This window comes from Camelus bactrianus, chromosome 17 (assembly GCF_048773025.1).
Source record: "Camelus bactrianus isolate YW-2024 breed Bactrian camel chromosome 17, ASM4877302v1, whole genome shotgun sequence".
NCBI lineage: Eukaryota > Metazoa > Chordata > Mammalia > Artiodactyla > Camelidae > Camelus > Camelus bactrianus.
The window spans coordinates 45,636,628-45,653,837 of NC_133555.1; the positions used below are offsets into that span (position 1 = coordinate 45,636,628).

At 41.8% G+C, this 17,210-nt stretch overlaps 1 protein-coding gene across 2 annotated transcripts in view; it reads left to right on the forward strand.

Moving 5' to 3' along the window:
* The window catches only part of OSBPL10 (oxysterol binding protein like 10), a 350,089-nt gene that overhangs the window by 61,118 nt on the left and 271,761 nt on the right, over window positions 1–17,210 (forward strand). The gene's annotated exons all lie outside the window — the stretch shown is intronic.

Genomic DNA, 17,210 nt, shown 5'->3' on the forward strand with positions numbered 1-17,210 from the left:
AGTCCACAACACTGGACTGGATGATTTCACGTTATAAAGATGCTAACTTCCTTCCAATTAGTACTCTATATATTCAGTGCAATCCAAGCAGTATTCCAATTGGATTTTTTTTTTTAAGAAATACCACCATCTTCCTCTAAAATATTTAAGGAAGAATACCTATCCATAAATAGCTCGATTTATTTTGAAATACAAAAGCCAGGAGAAGAAAGACTCATCTTCCCGGGTATTAACACACAGAACAGAGCCACAGGAACAAAAGCAGCGTGGTAATCGTGGGTAAACAGACTCGCCCAGTGGGACCGAACAGAGAGCTTAGAAACAAACCTTTGTGTACAGGAGAACTTGAGAGATGACAAAGTTGTCACCACAAATCAAGGGAAGAAGGAAATAATGCCTTAGGACTGGAGAAAAATAAAATTGTGTCCCTACCTTACTTTGTTTTTAAAGTTGAACTACAGAGGCCCTAAGGGGCCATGAAAAGATAAAAGTATAAAGTTCAAAGAAGAAAATGTGAGAGAGTTATCTTTGTGGTGGGGCTGGGGTTGAAGGACTTCTTAAGCAAGACCCAGAAAACACAAACCAGGAGGTTAAAAAGTGAATGGATTATAGTATATAAAAATTAAGAATTCATTTTAAATATGATACAAGTGACAGATGGCTCACACGGAGATTTTTATATCATCAAAAAGTGACACAGGAATAATATCTAGATTGTAAAGCAAATCCAGAAGGAAAATGCACAGAGGGGATACCTAACTGGCTAACGTTGTTCAACTTGAGTAGGTAACCGAGCAATGCAACAGAAAATGAGAGACCACTCTACAGCCTCTGGGGTGGCAAACATTGGAGAGTCTGCGGACTCCACGTGCAAGTCCCTGGAGAGCAGCGTGCCAGCACTCAGGGGTGCTTCACACCCGCCACGACCCAGCCAGCCCACTCCTGAGTGAGTGAGTGCTGTCAGCCCATGAATGGACCGGTTTCCACGGGTGTTCATCTCAGCATTCACGCGGTATTGGCCAGGTGGAGCAACCAGGATTCTGTCGGCAGGGGAATGGAAGAAAGACTACCGAAGAGATCACCCTACGGAATACTTTCCTGCAGTTAGGTGCTGTGAACTAGGGATGCATGCATTGTGGACGGATCGTAAAACCAGAGTGTTGACTGAAAGGAGCAGATTCAGATCTAGGGCACATGCCTAGTGTCATATCATACGACTTCTGGATGTTTTCACAAGAATACCAACAAATATATAAGATTACTTATTGTGGGGGGAGGGTACAGCTCAGTGGTAGAGTGCGTGCCTAGCATGCATGAGGTCCTGGGTTCAACCCCTGGGACCTCCACTGAAAAAAAAAAAGCAAAACCTAATTACCTCCCCCTCCAAAAAAAAAAAAGGAGTACCTAACAAGGCCATTAAAGCAGGAGCCTAGAAAAAATAAAAATAAAAATAAAAATAAAAATAAAGAAAGAAAGAAAGAAAGAAAGCAAGCAAGCAAGCAAGCAAGCAAGCAAGCAGGCGCGTAGGAGGAGGGGAGAGGAAAGGGGTGGGAACTAAAAGGAGAAAATAAAATAAAACAGGAGACTGATGCTGGAGGAAGCTGTGAGCTGAGGAGTGTAATTAACTCAGTTTCTGCACCTGTTTTCCAAAAACCAATTTTAAAAATTCTTTTGGTCTACAGCACACCCTGCATTGTTCCAGGGCCCCAGCACACTTCCAAGCAGTTGTGGGTGTATCTGTCACTCTGTGAGGCTGGGAGGGTCTGGGGAGGACCCACGTTTCCCTCACCGTTTTCTCTGGGTGCCTAGACGAGCCTGTGATAAATAGTTTTGTCGAATGAAAACACAGAAGATTTTGGCAACCAGTTTATACATTCCTCAAAAGCTTAGAAACAGAAAGACCAAAGAATGTGGGGCTTAGAAAACAAGATTTCCTAATTCTCCTGCTGCCGATTTTCAAGGTTCAATGTTGAAAGGCAGGTAGTTTTTGGTCTTCATCTTCTGTCTCCCATAACTGGCTCATCGCCTGCTCCTCTGGGTCCCCAGTGCTCTCCAGCTGCCCTCTGTCTCTGGGTGGGAAAGTCAGCAGAAGATGCATTATTGCACAGCCTGTCCTGGTGGTATACATGAGCGGGTGGGAATTTGCTTATTGCGGCAATAATCCAGCAAAGGCAGGCCAGGGAACCGCTCTGCTCCCTGCTTCTGGCCCTGCCGCCGGCCCACGCTGCCCTTGGGGTAAAGTCTCTACCTGACATTCAGGTCCTTCCAGCTCTGCTCAGCCACCAGCCTCAGCTCTTGCCACTCCAACTCGTATGATCTGCTTCATTAACACAGGGCTACAACCATGGTCACTCTTTTTATTATCTATTTATTCAGGATTTTTTTTTCTTGGGGGGGGAGTAATAAGGTTATTTATTTAATTATTTATTTAGGTGTGTGTGTAATTAGGTTTCTTTATTTTATTTTTTGTAGAGGTATTAGGGATTGAACCTAGGACCTTGTGCATGCTAAACATACACTCTACCACTTGAGCTATACCCTCCTCCCTAGATTATTTATTTAAACTTTTTTTTAAAATGGAGATTCTGGGGGTTGAACCCAGGATCTCGTGTGTGCACTCTACCACTGAACTATATCCTCCCCTCACCCTATGGTCACTCTTTTTAGCTTTTGAAGTTGAAAAATAATTGATTGTAAATAAAATAGTTAAAATTAAAACTAGGTAAGGAGGTAACTCACAATGCTTTCTTGTGCCCGTCTCCTGAGGCAGTGGTCTGTTGCAGACACCAGCTCCACTGTCCTTGGGTCTGCCCCAACTTGCTCTGCTGTAAGTAACAACTCCTTTATCTCACTTTCCCAAGCTCAGCTGTTTTGCAGAGAACAACCACCATGCCAGGGTGAGTGGGACAGAAAGGGCTCTCAGCATTAACCCCTGTGCTAGGAGTTTCCACTCTGTCTTTCCAGTCCCTCCCTTCTCCCTTCTCCCTTCTCCATCCCGCTCCGGGCCCTGGGAGACCTACCTCTCCAGACAGCCCTCTCTTCTGTTTGGGTTCAGCCAGTGAAGAAGAGACGAGAAGGAGTTCTAGCAGGTTTCGGTGGGTGCTCTGTTCCCTCCTAGGACCTGGAATGATCCCTCCCATTGCTGAATCCACTTCTCTCCTGGACGCCAATGTCTCTGTGGCGGTTTTGTCTCTGAAGTCTCAAAATCCTTCCCTGCAACTCAGCATTGGTTGGAGGCCAGCCTGGATCCCCTGGTTGTTCTCAGGAAATAGGATAGGGTGGTTCAGGGCAAAGTCCGCCAAATGGTTCTCCTTCCTCTGAGAGGGTCAGCTTTGCTCAATAACCAGGTGCCTTAGGAAGCAGCAGCCTGCGTGGGATCCATCTCGGCTGCCCCATGTGGGCTGCATGCCTTTAACGTGTGTGTGTGTGTGTGTGTGTGTGTGTGTGTGTGTGTGTATAGGAGGACCACTTGAAGATCTCTTCCTGGAACAAGGAACACACACTCCAGGTGACCAACCACTCATGCCACCCTTTGATGGAGGAGAGTCTGGTATAAATTCTAATTCACTGTGTTCTGGGCTTCCTCTCCACATCCTCCCCAAATACTAGGTATACTGTTGATTCATCTTCACTACCAGTTCCTCCAATTTGCCCTCTTATGCCTTTGCCCAAGTCCTTGATGTGCAGTAACCCTCTTCCCTACCTTCGTCTGGCCAAGTCCTGCTTTTCCCAGATGGGAGCCTGCCTTCTGCAGGCTCTCTTCCTTAACCTAACCCTAAATTAAATTCCCTTTTACACCAACACCATTGTTGTAATTACCTGATCGTCTGTGGCCCCAATCGGAACGCAAGAAAGTAAAAATTAGCACAGACTTTTAAAATCAGCCTGGCTGCTCATCAGGCTGGAATGAAAGACACAGAGAAAATCAGGTCCAAAGGTAACAATAAGTAATATTTCTCTCAAGAACACTGTAGCTATAAAGGCTACGCTTACTGTAGCTGTAAAAACTCACTCCTTGGAGTGACTTTTGCTTTCTTCCTCATTGAGAAATTTTTTCTCTAAAATCATGGACTGTCAGAAACTTTGCTGTCTAAAATTACACGAGTAAGAATGAAACATCCACCAGAAAAAAAAAAAAAGAAATGAGAATTATGTGATGTGTAGAGATGTTAGCTAAGGGTAGGGTGGCAATAAGATCAGCACAGGTAAATGAATCAAATCAACACATTGTGTCCCTTAAACTTACACAGTGTTACCTGTCAATTATGATAAAAATCTTTTTGAAAAAGGACACATCCCACACGTCTAAGTCATGACATGGAGAAGTATCTTCAGTTACAACCCAGGTGCAGAGCTTACAACTCTGGTGCCACGCTTCAGATGAGAGGTTTCTGGACACGACGTTCTAACGCTATCATAACTTTGTTGTTTCCAAGGAAACGGGCCCCTGGGTCCACTTCATAGTCTAGGATTTATGATAATACCTTTACACGCAGCCCTGCTTTGCTCTGAGTCTCATCAGTATCCTGCTTCATTTGCAGTTCACCTAAACTCCACCCTCCCCGCCAGCTCTGTAACTCTCTTTTCCTTGGTCTGGTGAGATCCCCTGTGTGCAGCCCCTCTGCAATATGTCAGTGAACCTGACTTTGCCAGGCTGAGTTTTGTGCCTAGTGGACTTGGGCTGATTACGCTGAGACAGCACTTAATCTCAGCACCTAGAGCACAGGATGAAAGCAGTGTCTGTCCAATGGGTGAATGAACGAGTGAGGACACATCCCCCCAGATAGACTAGTATGAACCAGGAAGTGTCCCTAGGCCCTGGCCAACTCGGATGGTTTAGATCTGAATCCCAACCTGCCATTTGCTAATTATGTGAACAAAACAAGTTTCTTACTTCTGTGAGCCTCAGCTTCTTCATCTCTAAAATGAAAATGATGTTTTATTGAGTATAATAATCCCTCTCTTGTAGGATTGTTGTAATTATCAGTAAGGATTGTCCAAGGGCTGGAAATGGACAAAATAGGTTACCGGGTGTCCTTTCAGGGGAGAGCCGGCCACTGTCTAGGGAGGTTCTGAGACATCTGGCCCCATAGGGGTGTGCACATTTAACTGACTTGCAGTTGGCTAGGCTTTTTTTCCTTAAACGTCCTCTGAGGGTAGACATTAAGTCGAGGAAACTGATGGTAATATTTCCTGTTCCTAGTCATGCAACTGATTCCTGTTCATGACAATGCCAACTAATTTTGTCTGAAAGAGAATATAACTCTCCGTAATTCCGATTATTATCTGAACCAGTTTTAACATCTTGCTGGTTTCCTATTAATTAATGAGTTGGAGAAAACCTTTGATATGTGTTCATTTCACATGTGTACCTGAGTTGTGATTTTACGTTTTGAAACTAATTTAGGATAATGAAGAGCAATAATAGGTGTAAAATGCTTATTCTGCCAGAGGCCCTTGGGAAAGGGCTGTGATGATTGTTTCATTGGCAGACTGAGTTAGGAGACATATGGTGGCACCAGAGCAGCAAGGGCACAGGGTTCAGTACAGGGCCCAGCCTTAGCAGCCAGGCCAGGGAAGGGTTCGGAAGGGGTAACTCCCTTCAGACACATACAAGCCTGCCCCTCGTCTTAGATTTCTCTTGGTTTCAAGCAGAGTGGGGAGCTCATGCACAGAGTGGGGAGCTCATGCCAGGAAGCAAGGGTGGAACAGCCAGACTCCAGGAAGTGCAGATGCAGACCTGGACCTGAGGATGTCTTTTTTTTTTTTTTAAAGTAGGCAGCCCATTTTATTTTATTTATTTATTTTTAAATGCTTTTTATTTTTAAGGGAGGAGGTAATTAGGTTTACTTGTTTGTTTGTTTTTTGGAGGAGGTATTGGGGATTGAACCCAGGACCTCATGCATGCTAAGCATGCACTCTACCACTTGAGCTATCCCCTCTCCCTACTGTGGGTGCCTTTACTCAAGGACTCCAGTGCCACAGGGTGCCTTCTCTCCCTCTCTCAACTCTGCCTATTGGTTTGATTCTCTGTTCCTGCCTGTGACCTTGTCAACACAGCCAGGACTGCCAAGGCTCCCAGACCTCCCTTCCCAAGGCTGTCACCAGGGAAGAAGGACAGGCTTTCCTCAATTCTAGTTCCAGGGATTTCCAGGGATGACGCTGAATGGTCTGGTTTGGGGAGCTGCCCATCTCAGCATATTCAGTTGTGACCATGTAAGAAAAAGGTATTTGCCATGGGATCCACTTGGCTGGAGTCAGGAAGGGAACAGTTCCAGGAAGAAGAGAGACAGTGCTGAGCAGAGAGGGCAGCCTGTTGGAAATGGAAGTGTAACCTACATGAAACTGGTCAGACGGCATTGCAGGTGGCAGCTAACAATGGTGAAAGGAGCGACAGGCAGGGTATGGGCTGACACACTGTACCGGGGACAATGCCATGATTTTTCACAGAAGACGTTGTATAAATACCTGGAGAGGGAGTTAGATAAGCGATGCGCTCATATAGACGTATTCATTATCTTTTATATGCGAGCCAGTGCACTGGCCTCCTTACAGATATCAGTCCTCACAGAGGCCCTCGGGAGAGGTATGATGGTCTTTACCTGCCACCCAGTTTCAGATAAGGGAACCCAGAGAGGTCATATAGCCAGTGAAGTAGCAGAACCAATCGGAGGCAGTTTTATCCTAAATCCCATTTGGAATGGACCTTTGGTTTTGTATGCATGTTATTGTAATATAAGCTTGGACATGACTCTGATCTTCATTTTTTTTTCCCCTTTTATCTTGAGTGCTAACTCGTCTGAGCAGAATGACCATGCCATAGGGAAAGTATATGGAAAGAGAGGGAGGCTGGCACCCCAGAAAAATGAACAACCACTTACAGGGTACAGGAAGAAAGCCTCGAATAGAATAAACTGATGCAATTAAAGAAGGGGGAATGAAGGCTGAAATTTCTGACAGGGAGATAGCCTCTCCCACTGAGAGAATCATTAGACTATGAGACTCAGACCTGGAGAAATGGCTGTGGCCCCAGCTATAGATATTTAAAACAAAAAGGGATTGGTTTTGAAGAGGCCTCTCAAGAACATTTCAGGACTGACGAATGCCCTGTCTTCAGGGCTGGTTCTGTGATAGCAGTAAAATTACTTTGAGTCAGTTTGGAGCGACCCTTTATAAAACGGAGTGCTCACTGGGTCTCCCTTTCCCAGGTGGTGGGCGTGCCCTGGAAACAGCAAAGCTGTCAGATCCTATTCCTGACACCCGGGCATAGTTGAGACAGCCATATTTTCTGAATCTCAAAGCAAGACATATGAATGGCTAATGATTTTTTTTTTTTTTTAACGAAGAAGGGGCTGGCAAGGCAGAGAAAACTGATACTTTTGCTATGTGCCACACCCCCAGGTGGCTTACCCCAGCCCAGGTATAGCCTGTCCCTGGGGTTAAAATAGTGCCATCCAGAGAGCAGAGGAGAGAGAGTTGATGGAGCTTGTAAGTCCCAGAGCATTGCTGCCAGCAGAACAGAACCAAGTGAAGTCAAAATTGGGCCCTCTCTCCAGGAGATTATCATCCACATCTGACTGACTTGAATTTTTCAGATTACGCCCTTCCTTTCTTCTCTTCTGTGCATCTTCCTCAACCTTACATTTTCTTTTGCATGCAAAGTAGTTACGTAGATGTTAAAGATCCGTTTATACTAAAATGTGAACGACTACTCAAAGCTGATGGGTCTTCTCTTTAGAAAAATAAGTTTTAATTATCCAAAATAGTTGAAAAAAAACTGTAATAGTTGGAAACACTCCAATAATGGTGCAGATCTATCAAACCAAAGGGGGAAAAAAACTCTTATAAGGATAGAAAAGCCAATAGATATGTGCCATTAAGGAACAATCAGGAACTGGAGACTAGAGCCAGAGAGGGAAAGGGTTCCCAGTATGGACTGAATTAATGGGTAGCCAATTGGAAAGAACAACTATAAAACTGGAAATTCAAATGACCATATTCGTCATGTACAAATCAAAATTCTTAGAGAATAGCCAATGAAAGAGACAGATACATTGATTAGAATGTGCTTTCGGGTTCTTCTGATGACAGAATGAAGTATCTCAATCCATTCAATCCCAAATTAATATACTTATGAAGTTCCCTTTCTAAGTTGTAAATAAACTCAATGCTTGGAGACAAGTCTCTGCTCAAATTCTGTTAACAATTCCTCCTTGCTGGCAAGACACCAACTGACTCAGCGCTCACGTGGAGTGTTTTGTGAGTGGTTTTCATTTGATGGGCAGTCTGATCCGTGGTGAGGTGTGCTGATGGGGAGTAGAACGTGATGGTGAAACATTCCTCCTAGCTTCCTTTTCATTGGGGGGTGGGGTGGAGAATGCTGAAAGGGAAACAATAACCCACACTCCCTTTCATTTTTTAGCACTTTACTGTTCACAAAGCTCAACGTGAAATACCTTATTTGAGCCTTAAAATGGCATCCACATTTTTCTGATGAAAAAGCTGTGGCTCAGAAAGTTGCCCCCACGACAAGGAGGAGGCAGAACCAAGTGCCCACTCAAGTCCACTGGCCCCCAAAGGCACCTGAGCCACAGCTTTCCCATCTTCCCTCGCACAGTGTTTGCTTGATGAAATTTGTTGTATGCAGACTATTTGATGTGGAAAGCAAAGTAAGAAATTCTTCTTCTGCCTGACATCTGCCAATTCACTAACTCTTCTCTGTCTCTAAAAATGAATGATGTTCATAAATGCTCATAAGGAGACTATTAGAACTTAAACACTGCCTATTGCTGTTGTAATAGTCATACCAATGACTTTGCTATCTCATAAATCGGGTGTGCTTTTATAGCCAGAGATAATTCACTGCATAATGTCTGCCAGTAAATTCGAGCATACGATGGTCCTAAATGTGTCTTGTCAGGAAGTAAACCATTCAGCTGTAGAAAGGGCACGATATCTATAAATAAAGGCACCCACCTTTGCATCAAATTGGATCTCCGGGATCATTTCCTCCCTTCTGGTTCTATCCCATTGTGAGTGGGGAGCCTTCTCGGGGGGAAGTGGAGAAGCCCTTTGATTTTGCTTTGGTTCTCCAGCATTCACAACCTCACTGTTATCTGGAATGAAGTTCTCACAACAGGAAGCTTTCTACCTGTCCAGAAATACTTGTCAAGTTTTTGTTTGTTTGTTTGTTTGTTTGTTTGCTTTTATTTATTTTTTTAAATCCTGCACTCTCTGGCCTGGAGCATGGATCTCTGTATTTACTGCTTTTTGATCTTTTGCTTCAGGCAATTTTGTTTTCTCTCTTCAGTAGTTTCAATTTACAGAAATTGACTCCAACCTTAGGTTTAATCCCCAAAGAAACATCGACCCCTGGCAGTAGCTTCTTCCTGGAATTTCTCTCTTTCCTTTGATTGAAGAGTGTGAGGATACATTATAGAGTTCCTGTAGAGTGGTCTTTTCTGACTTTGGGAAAAACAATACTTAGATCTGTGGATAAAAGCCTTAAGCTTCACCAACCTCTTTTCTTCCTTGGAAATTTATATCTTTAAAAAGTTCTTTAGATCAGAGCATAGGTTGGCTTAAATGTAGAGGCAGAGAATGGCTCGTATTTAGAGGTTGAGAAACCCTCTAAATAAAATAACCCACCATGGTGTCACTGTTCTCTAGCATGGGAAAGCAAAGAGAACCATATTCTTCCCAGCAGATTGTAGCAAAAAGAAAGTTACAGTTCTCAGTTAAAAGATTTCCTTGGATAGATGTTTTCCTTCATAGGAATGCTACATTGTTTTCTCTCATTATAATTTTTTTTTATTTAAGTGTAGTTGATTTACAGTGTTAGTTTCAGGTGTACAGCAAAGCAATTCAGAGAGATATATATATATGTATATATATATATGTATATATATATTCAGGTTCTTTTCCATTATATGTTATTACAAGAAATTTCATCTAGTTCCCTGTGCTGTACAGTAGGTCCTTGTTGTTTTGTTTTTTTCTTGTTTTATGTCTCTGGATTATTTTGCCTCTTTCAGTAACCTGCCAGTTTTGCTATTAGGGCTCAGCTGCTGGGAAGTTGGAATAACTGCTTTGCACATGACTTAAAACTGAGTTGAAATGGAATCCAGTGAAGAATATTTACCATGAGACTGGGGCTCCAGTTCCACCACCAGCTCACAGTGTGATCCTGGGAAAGTTTCCTCCTCTTTCTGGACTTTTGTCTTCCTTTTCAAGAAAGTGCTGGGTTTGGCTTCATCCTGTGTTTTCAGCCCTCTGTGGAGTATCTGTCGGGTGGCGAGTTGGAAGGGGCATGTCATGAATGGTCTTAGTGGTGGCTTTGTGCTGCGTGCCCTTCACCATCCATCACACCACCCGCCTATTGCTGCATCTACGGAGACTGTCTTTCTACGGATTTTTTAACCTGTAGTATTTGTTTTGTGGCCTCTCAGGAGCCTCAGCATTGTTGCAGAATGAATGAATATCTAGATTGTTTCTTCTTTTAGCAGTAACATAGCTGGCATTTGTATTACACTTCAAATTTATAAAGAATTTTCATACTTGGGGTCTCATTTATCCTCAGACACCCACTGTACTATAAGCTGAGAGTAGTGTATAAGAGACACTGCACTCCTACCTAAAAGTCCTGAGTAATATCACCTGGAAACCTATAGATTTGAGCAGATGATAAGCATGCAGGTAGACATCCACCCATCCATCCATCCATCCATCCACCCATCCTTCTATCCTTTCATCCATCCATTTATTCTTCTGCTCCTTGACATAGAGAACTCATTCCATAACATAAGGGTAACTCGTCATTTGACCGCATATATCTTTTTCTTCCTCTTTTAAAAACTTTATTAAAAATTTTTACATTTAATAAAATTCAGTCTTTTTTGGTGGACAGTCTATGAGTTTTGACATGTGCATAGAGTCCTTTGTAACCACCACACAATCTTGATGCAGAGCAGTTCCATCACCTCACCTTCCTCCAAAAAATTCTCTCCAGCTACCTCTTTGTAGTCCAGCCCTAGCCCCACCCTTGCCTCTTAGCAACCACTGATCTGTTCCCTGTCCTTATAGTTTTGCCTTTTCCAGAGTGTCATATAAATGGAGTCATATAGTATGTGTTTGAGCCTGGCTTCTTTCTCTTAGCATAATGCATCAAGATCCACTTGTGCTATTGCAGGGATCAATAGTTTGCTCTTTTATTGCTGAATAGTTGTCCGTTGTATGAATGTGTCATATTCTTTTCAGTTTATTCCCCAGTAGAGGGATATTTGGGTTGCTTCCACATTTTGATGATTATGACTAAAGCAGCAATAAACGTTCATATACAGGTTTTATTGTGAACATAGATTTTCATTACATTTAGATAAACATCCAGAAGTGGGATATAACTAGGTTGTATTTAGTGTTTCTTTTCTTCTTCTTCTTCTTTCATTTGCACATTTATTTATTTTTAATTGAAGGAACATTGATCTGTAACATTATATAAGCTTCATATGTGCAACATTGTATTTCTACCTCTGTATGCCCTGCAGTGTGCTCATGACCAAACATTTGGTTTCCATCCATCACCATACAGTTGATCCCATTTACCCACTTCACTCTCCCCACCAACCCCTCCCCCTGTGGTAACCACTACTCTGTTCTCTGTGTGTATGTGTTCGTTTGGTTTGGTTTCGTTTGTTCATTTATTTTGTTCTGTTTCTTTGTTAGTTTTTTATATTCCACATAAGAGTGAAATCATACAGTCCTTGTCTTTTCTCTTATTTCACTTGGAAAGTGTGTGTTTAACTTTAGAAGAAACTGCCATAGAGTTCTCCAAAGTGGCTTTCTTAGTTTGCATTCTCACCAGCAATGTGTAAGAGTTCCAGTTATTCCAAGTCTTCACTCATGCAATAGGGAAGAGCAAATCCGACTCCATGTTGGATCTGTTCTTTTTACTATAACCTTTCTATTCTACTGCTTTTGCTATAGGTTAATCACTAAATGTTGCCTAGAGCCTGAAATAGACAGATAGCCCACTCTCAAGGCTCCGACCTTTAAAGGTGTAACATTTTCCCATTCATATAAAGATAAAAAGTTGCAGAACAGAGAATAAAATTTATCTTGTTGGAGGTATACAGAAACATCATAACTGGACCTATGGGGACAGCGGCAAGAACAAATGATTCCAACACTAAGAAGTTTGCCACAACCAACCACACCGCTTCCCCTTTTAGTATAAAAGAAGCCTGAATTCTGACTCGGGTAAAATGGTTCTTTGGGACACTAGTCCCCTATCTTCTTGGTCTGCTGCCTTTCTGAGTAAAGTTGCCATTCCTTGTCCCAACAACTCGTCTCTTGATTTATTGGCCTATTGTGCAGTCAGAGTATCAGCTTAGACTCGGTAACACTAGCACTTGGTATCATTAATTTGTGTGTGTGTGTGTGTGTGTGTTTACTCATGCTAATAGGTATGTAGTGTATCATTGTAGCTTTAATTTGCATTTCCCTAATTACTAATGATGTTGAGCATCTCTTCATGTGCGTATTTGCCATCTGTATATCTTACTTGATTTCAATCTTTCACCATTTAAGATATAAGGCTGCTTATATTCTTAGTTCTACATTTTGAGAATTCTTTACATAGTCTGGAGGCAAGTCCTTTGTCAGATATGTGACTTACAAATATTTTTCCCAGTCTGCGGCTTGTCTTTTCATTCTTTTATCAGTGCCTTTGCAGAACAAATTTTTAATTTTGACAATGTCAAATTTTTAATTTTTAACAATAGATTGTGCTTTTGTTGTGGTATCTAAGAACTATTTCCCTAATCTAAGTTCACAAAAATCTCTCCTATATTTTCTTCCTCAAGTTGAAGAGTTTTACCTTTCACATTTTGGTTTATGATCCATTTCTAATTAATTTCTATATAAGGTGTAGGTAAGGCTCATATATATATATTTGCATATGATTTCCAGTTATTCCAGCATTATTTGTTGAAAAGATCATCCAAGTGGGCTCAAGGTAATCATAAGGATGCTTATGAGAGGGACCAAGGAAGGTCAAGAGTCAGAAGGGAATGAACTGACAGAAGCAGAGGCTGGGTTGATGCCATTGCTGGAAGGGGCCATGAGCCAAGGAATGCAGGTGCACCTAGACACTAGAAAAGTCAGAGAACTGAGTCTCCCCTTAGCCTTCAGGAAAACACAGTCCTGCCTGCTAATATCTTGATTTTAGCCTGTAAGACCCATTTTGGATTTCTGACTGCCAGAAGTGTTAGATAACAAATTATAATAAATTTGTGTTGTTCTAAGGTACTAAGTTTGTGCTCATATTTTATATCAAAAACAGGAAACTAATAAAGAAAGCTCCACTGAATTGCCTTTGCACGTCTGTCAAAAATCAATTGGCTGTTGTATGGAACTATTTCTAGATTTTCTATTCTGTTCCATTTTTCTATGTGTCTATGCTTTATTTTATTTTATTTATTTTATTTTTTATTTTTTATTTTATTTTATTTATTTTTTATTGAATTGTAGTTGATTTACAATGTTAGTTTCAGGTGTACAGCAAAGTGATTCAGTTATACATATATATACATACACATTCTTTTTCAGGTTCTTTTTTCTTTTAGCTTATTATAAGAAATCACATGTAGTTCCCTGTGCTATACAGTAGGCCTCTTTTGTTTATCTACTGAATATATAGTAATGTGTAACTGTTCATCCCAAACTCCTAATTTATTATGTGTCTATGCTTTTGCCAACCACACTGATACACTTTTTTTTTAACCTGCCATGAATTCTTTTATTTTCTCTGGTTCATATCTTCAGGATATGAAAATTTGGTTAATGGTAGTGAGAAGGAAACAAAGAGACCAAAATCACAAAATGACAAGTTTCAAGGTTAGCCACCTGTATTAGTAATCTACTGCTGAGTAAAAAACATCCCAAGTTTAGTGGCTTAAAAAAAAACATTTGTTATTGCACAGTTTCTAAGGGTCAGGAACCTGGAAGCAGCTTAGCTGGGGGCTTCTGGCTTAGGGTCCTTTGAGAGGTTGCAGTCAAGCTGTCAGTCAGGGCTGCAGTCATCCTGAGGCCTGACCTGGGAGGAGCTTCTTCCAAGGTCACTCATATGGCAGTTAGCTGGCCTCTGAAAATCTGCTCCTAAGATGAGTCACATCGTGGCTGGCATACTTCAATTCCTCTCCGTAGGCTGCCTGAGTGTCCTTATGACATGGCGGCTGGCTTCCCTAGTGCGAGTGATGTGGGAGAGAGAACATTCACCTAAGGCAGGAACCATTTTCTTTTCATAGTATACCCTTGGCCATGATGTCTCATCACTTCAGCTATGTTCTTTCCATTTGTTAGAAGCATGTCACCAAGTCCATTCCACACTCAAGGGGAGAGGAATTAAGCTCCACCTCTTGAGAGAGTATCACAGAATCTGTAGGCAGATCTTTGAAACCACAATAGTCCACCCTTTGGCCACAAATAATTCATATCCCTCTTACATGTAAACACAGTCATCCACTCAAGGGCCCCCAAGAGTCTCACTCCATCACTGCACCAGCTTGAAGCCCAGAGTTGTGTCCTGTAAGTCCAGTCCAGGAGAGGGGAGGATCCTCAGGTGTAGCTCCTTAAGGTCAGCTCCTTGAGTGAGTTCCTGTGACCTGTGAAACTGAAGAAAGGTAATATGTCCCCTCCGCTCTCAACAGACAGTGGTAACCAGGTACGGGCTGTAGGCATTCCTGTTCAAAAAGGGGGAAACAGGAGGCAGGAAGGAATCAGTGGTCCATGGCAATTTAAAATCCAGTTGACATATTGCAATCCGGTCGCAAGTCCCTTCATTGCATCTCAAGACCTGGGACTAGTTCTCCATGGTCCTCAACTCCTCTCTGAGCCATGTTCTACCTTCCCCTTAACCTTCCCTCTTCACAAAAGGTAACCCGTGTTTGCTCTTTTTTCCTAACCCCAGTTCATAAAGATTTCTTCTATGTTCTCTTCTAAAAGTTAATATTTTTAGGTTTCACTTTTTAGTTTTTGATCTATTTTTAAGTAATTTTTGAATAAAGTGTGAGATACGGGTTTTTCAGGTTTTTTTTGCGTGTGAATGTCCAATTGGTCCAGCTCTTTTTCTCCCTACCTTCCTTCCTTCTTTCTTTTTCTCCCACATTTTAAAGAAACTCTTTCTTTTCCATCAACCTTTTTTCCACTTTCTGTCTGAGAGTCTGTGGGAGAAGAGCTTCTGTGAGTTCCTGCTGCAAGGAATTTGAAGACATCCTCCTCCTTCATCTGCAGGACCTCAGGAGCTCCAGACATTGTTAAAGTTTTCTTTTAAGTTACCATGGGAACCCAGAACAGTGGCAGGGGGACCCCTCCCTGGGTATCTGGAAAAGTCAGCACCCTTTGTTGAAATGTGGAGGAGTGACCCTGTTCCAGTCCCCAGACCAGGTTCTAGGGGGCTTGGCATGCCTTCTCTTTCTGAGAACAAGGCTAGGCTCCTGGAAGATGAGAGACCCTGGGGAGGAGGGCAAGCCCAGCTGTCTCAGCCAAGGCCAACCTCGACAATTCAGCAATTGCTCAAACATGCGAGAAGACAGACAGAATCAGTATAGTGAAAATTGATGCAGACTTTCTGGGAGAATTTTGCAATACATGAGCCATATTGATAACATGCAGGTGGACTCAGTCATTACAATTCCAGTATTTTATTCTAAGGAAACAATTTAACTAATGCACAAGGTTATTTAAAGAATACTTTTTTGTTTGTTTTATTTTGGGGGGGTAATTAGGTTTTTAAAGTTTATTTATCTTTTTAATGGAGGTACTGAGGATTGAACACAGGACTTTGTGCATGCTAGGCATGCACTCTACCACTGAGCTATACCCTCTCCCACAAGAACACTTTTGAGAATAGCAAAAGTTTGAAACACTGAAGCGTCTGTTAGTAGTGGGTTGATTAAATCGGGGTGCACATATATAGCGGAAGACTCTGAAACTCTTACAAATGGTGATGTAGCTCTAAAAGGATCTGTTGATGCTGTGTACTTCAGTCAACAAAGCACTTTAGAAATCATTATATATTTTACAGTATAAACCTGTTTTTTTTTTTTTAATGAAGTATAGTTGACTTGCAATGTGTTAGTTTCTGGTGTATAGTATATTGATTTATTTATATATATTCTTTTTAATTTTCTTTATCATTATAGGTTATTACAAGATATTGAATGTAGTTCCCTGTGCTAAACAGTAGGACTTTGTTGCTTATCTATTTTATATATAGTGGTTAGTATCTGCAAATCCCAAACTCCTAGTTTATCTACTGCCCCCACCCCCCATATAAACCTGTTTTTGAGGTTTTTTTTTTAATTGAAGTATAGTCAGTTTACAGTGTTGTGTCAGTTTCTGGTGTACAGCATAATTCAACCTGTTTTTGAATATGATAATATATAACTACATTTCTGCATAGAAAAGTGTCTGGAAAAATATACATATAAATTATTACAGTGGTTACCTCTGGGGAGGTATTACAGATATCTTTCACCTTCTACATTGTACCTTTGCATATGTGAATCTTTAAAAATGAGCATCCATTTAAATACAATTAATCAACACAATGACATAATTTCCATTTTGGAAAAATGTTAGTTTATATACAGCTGTGCTACAAAGTTGCCTGTGACCCTTGTAGTAATTTGATGCTCCTAGATGTAACCCTCCAGGTGGTCCTAATGGAGCTGCTTGTTCATAGACTGGTGGACTGTCCATGCTCTAACTGTGGTGGTAAAGTTGTGTGTACACACCGCAGCCAAGATCAGGCAGCAGGCTGTATTTGCAAGAACACAGGATTTGGTGTCAGAAGACCTGGGTTCAGGTTTAGTATTAGCTCCTCCTTTCTGAGTTTCTGTCTCTTCCACGGTAAAATTGGGCTTCGTTTATCACACAATTAACATTGCCTGAGTATAACTGCTTGCAGGCCCTGTGGCTGCATGCTCGGGGCCCAAGCTCCTGCCTGTGGCTCTCAGAATGGTGATGGGAGAATCAGTTTGTAAATGAACAGAAGTATAGCGGGAAATGGAATTCCAGGCACTGAGCTGTACTTTCAGTGGTCTCATTCAGTAGATGAAGGGAGACTGGATCCATTATGAAGCAAGTGGCATAATGTGGAGGGAAAAGCCTCAGGCTCAGTAGTCCAATTGCCTGAGTTCAAATTCTAGCTC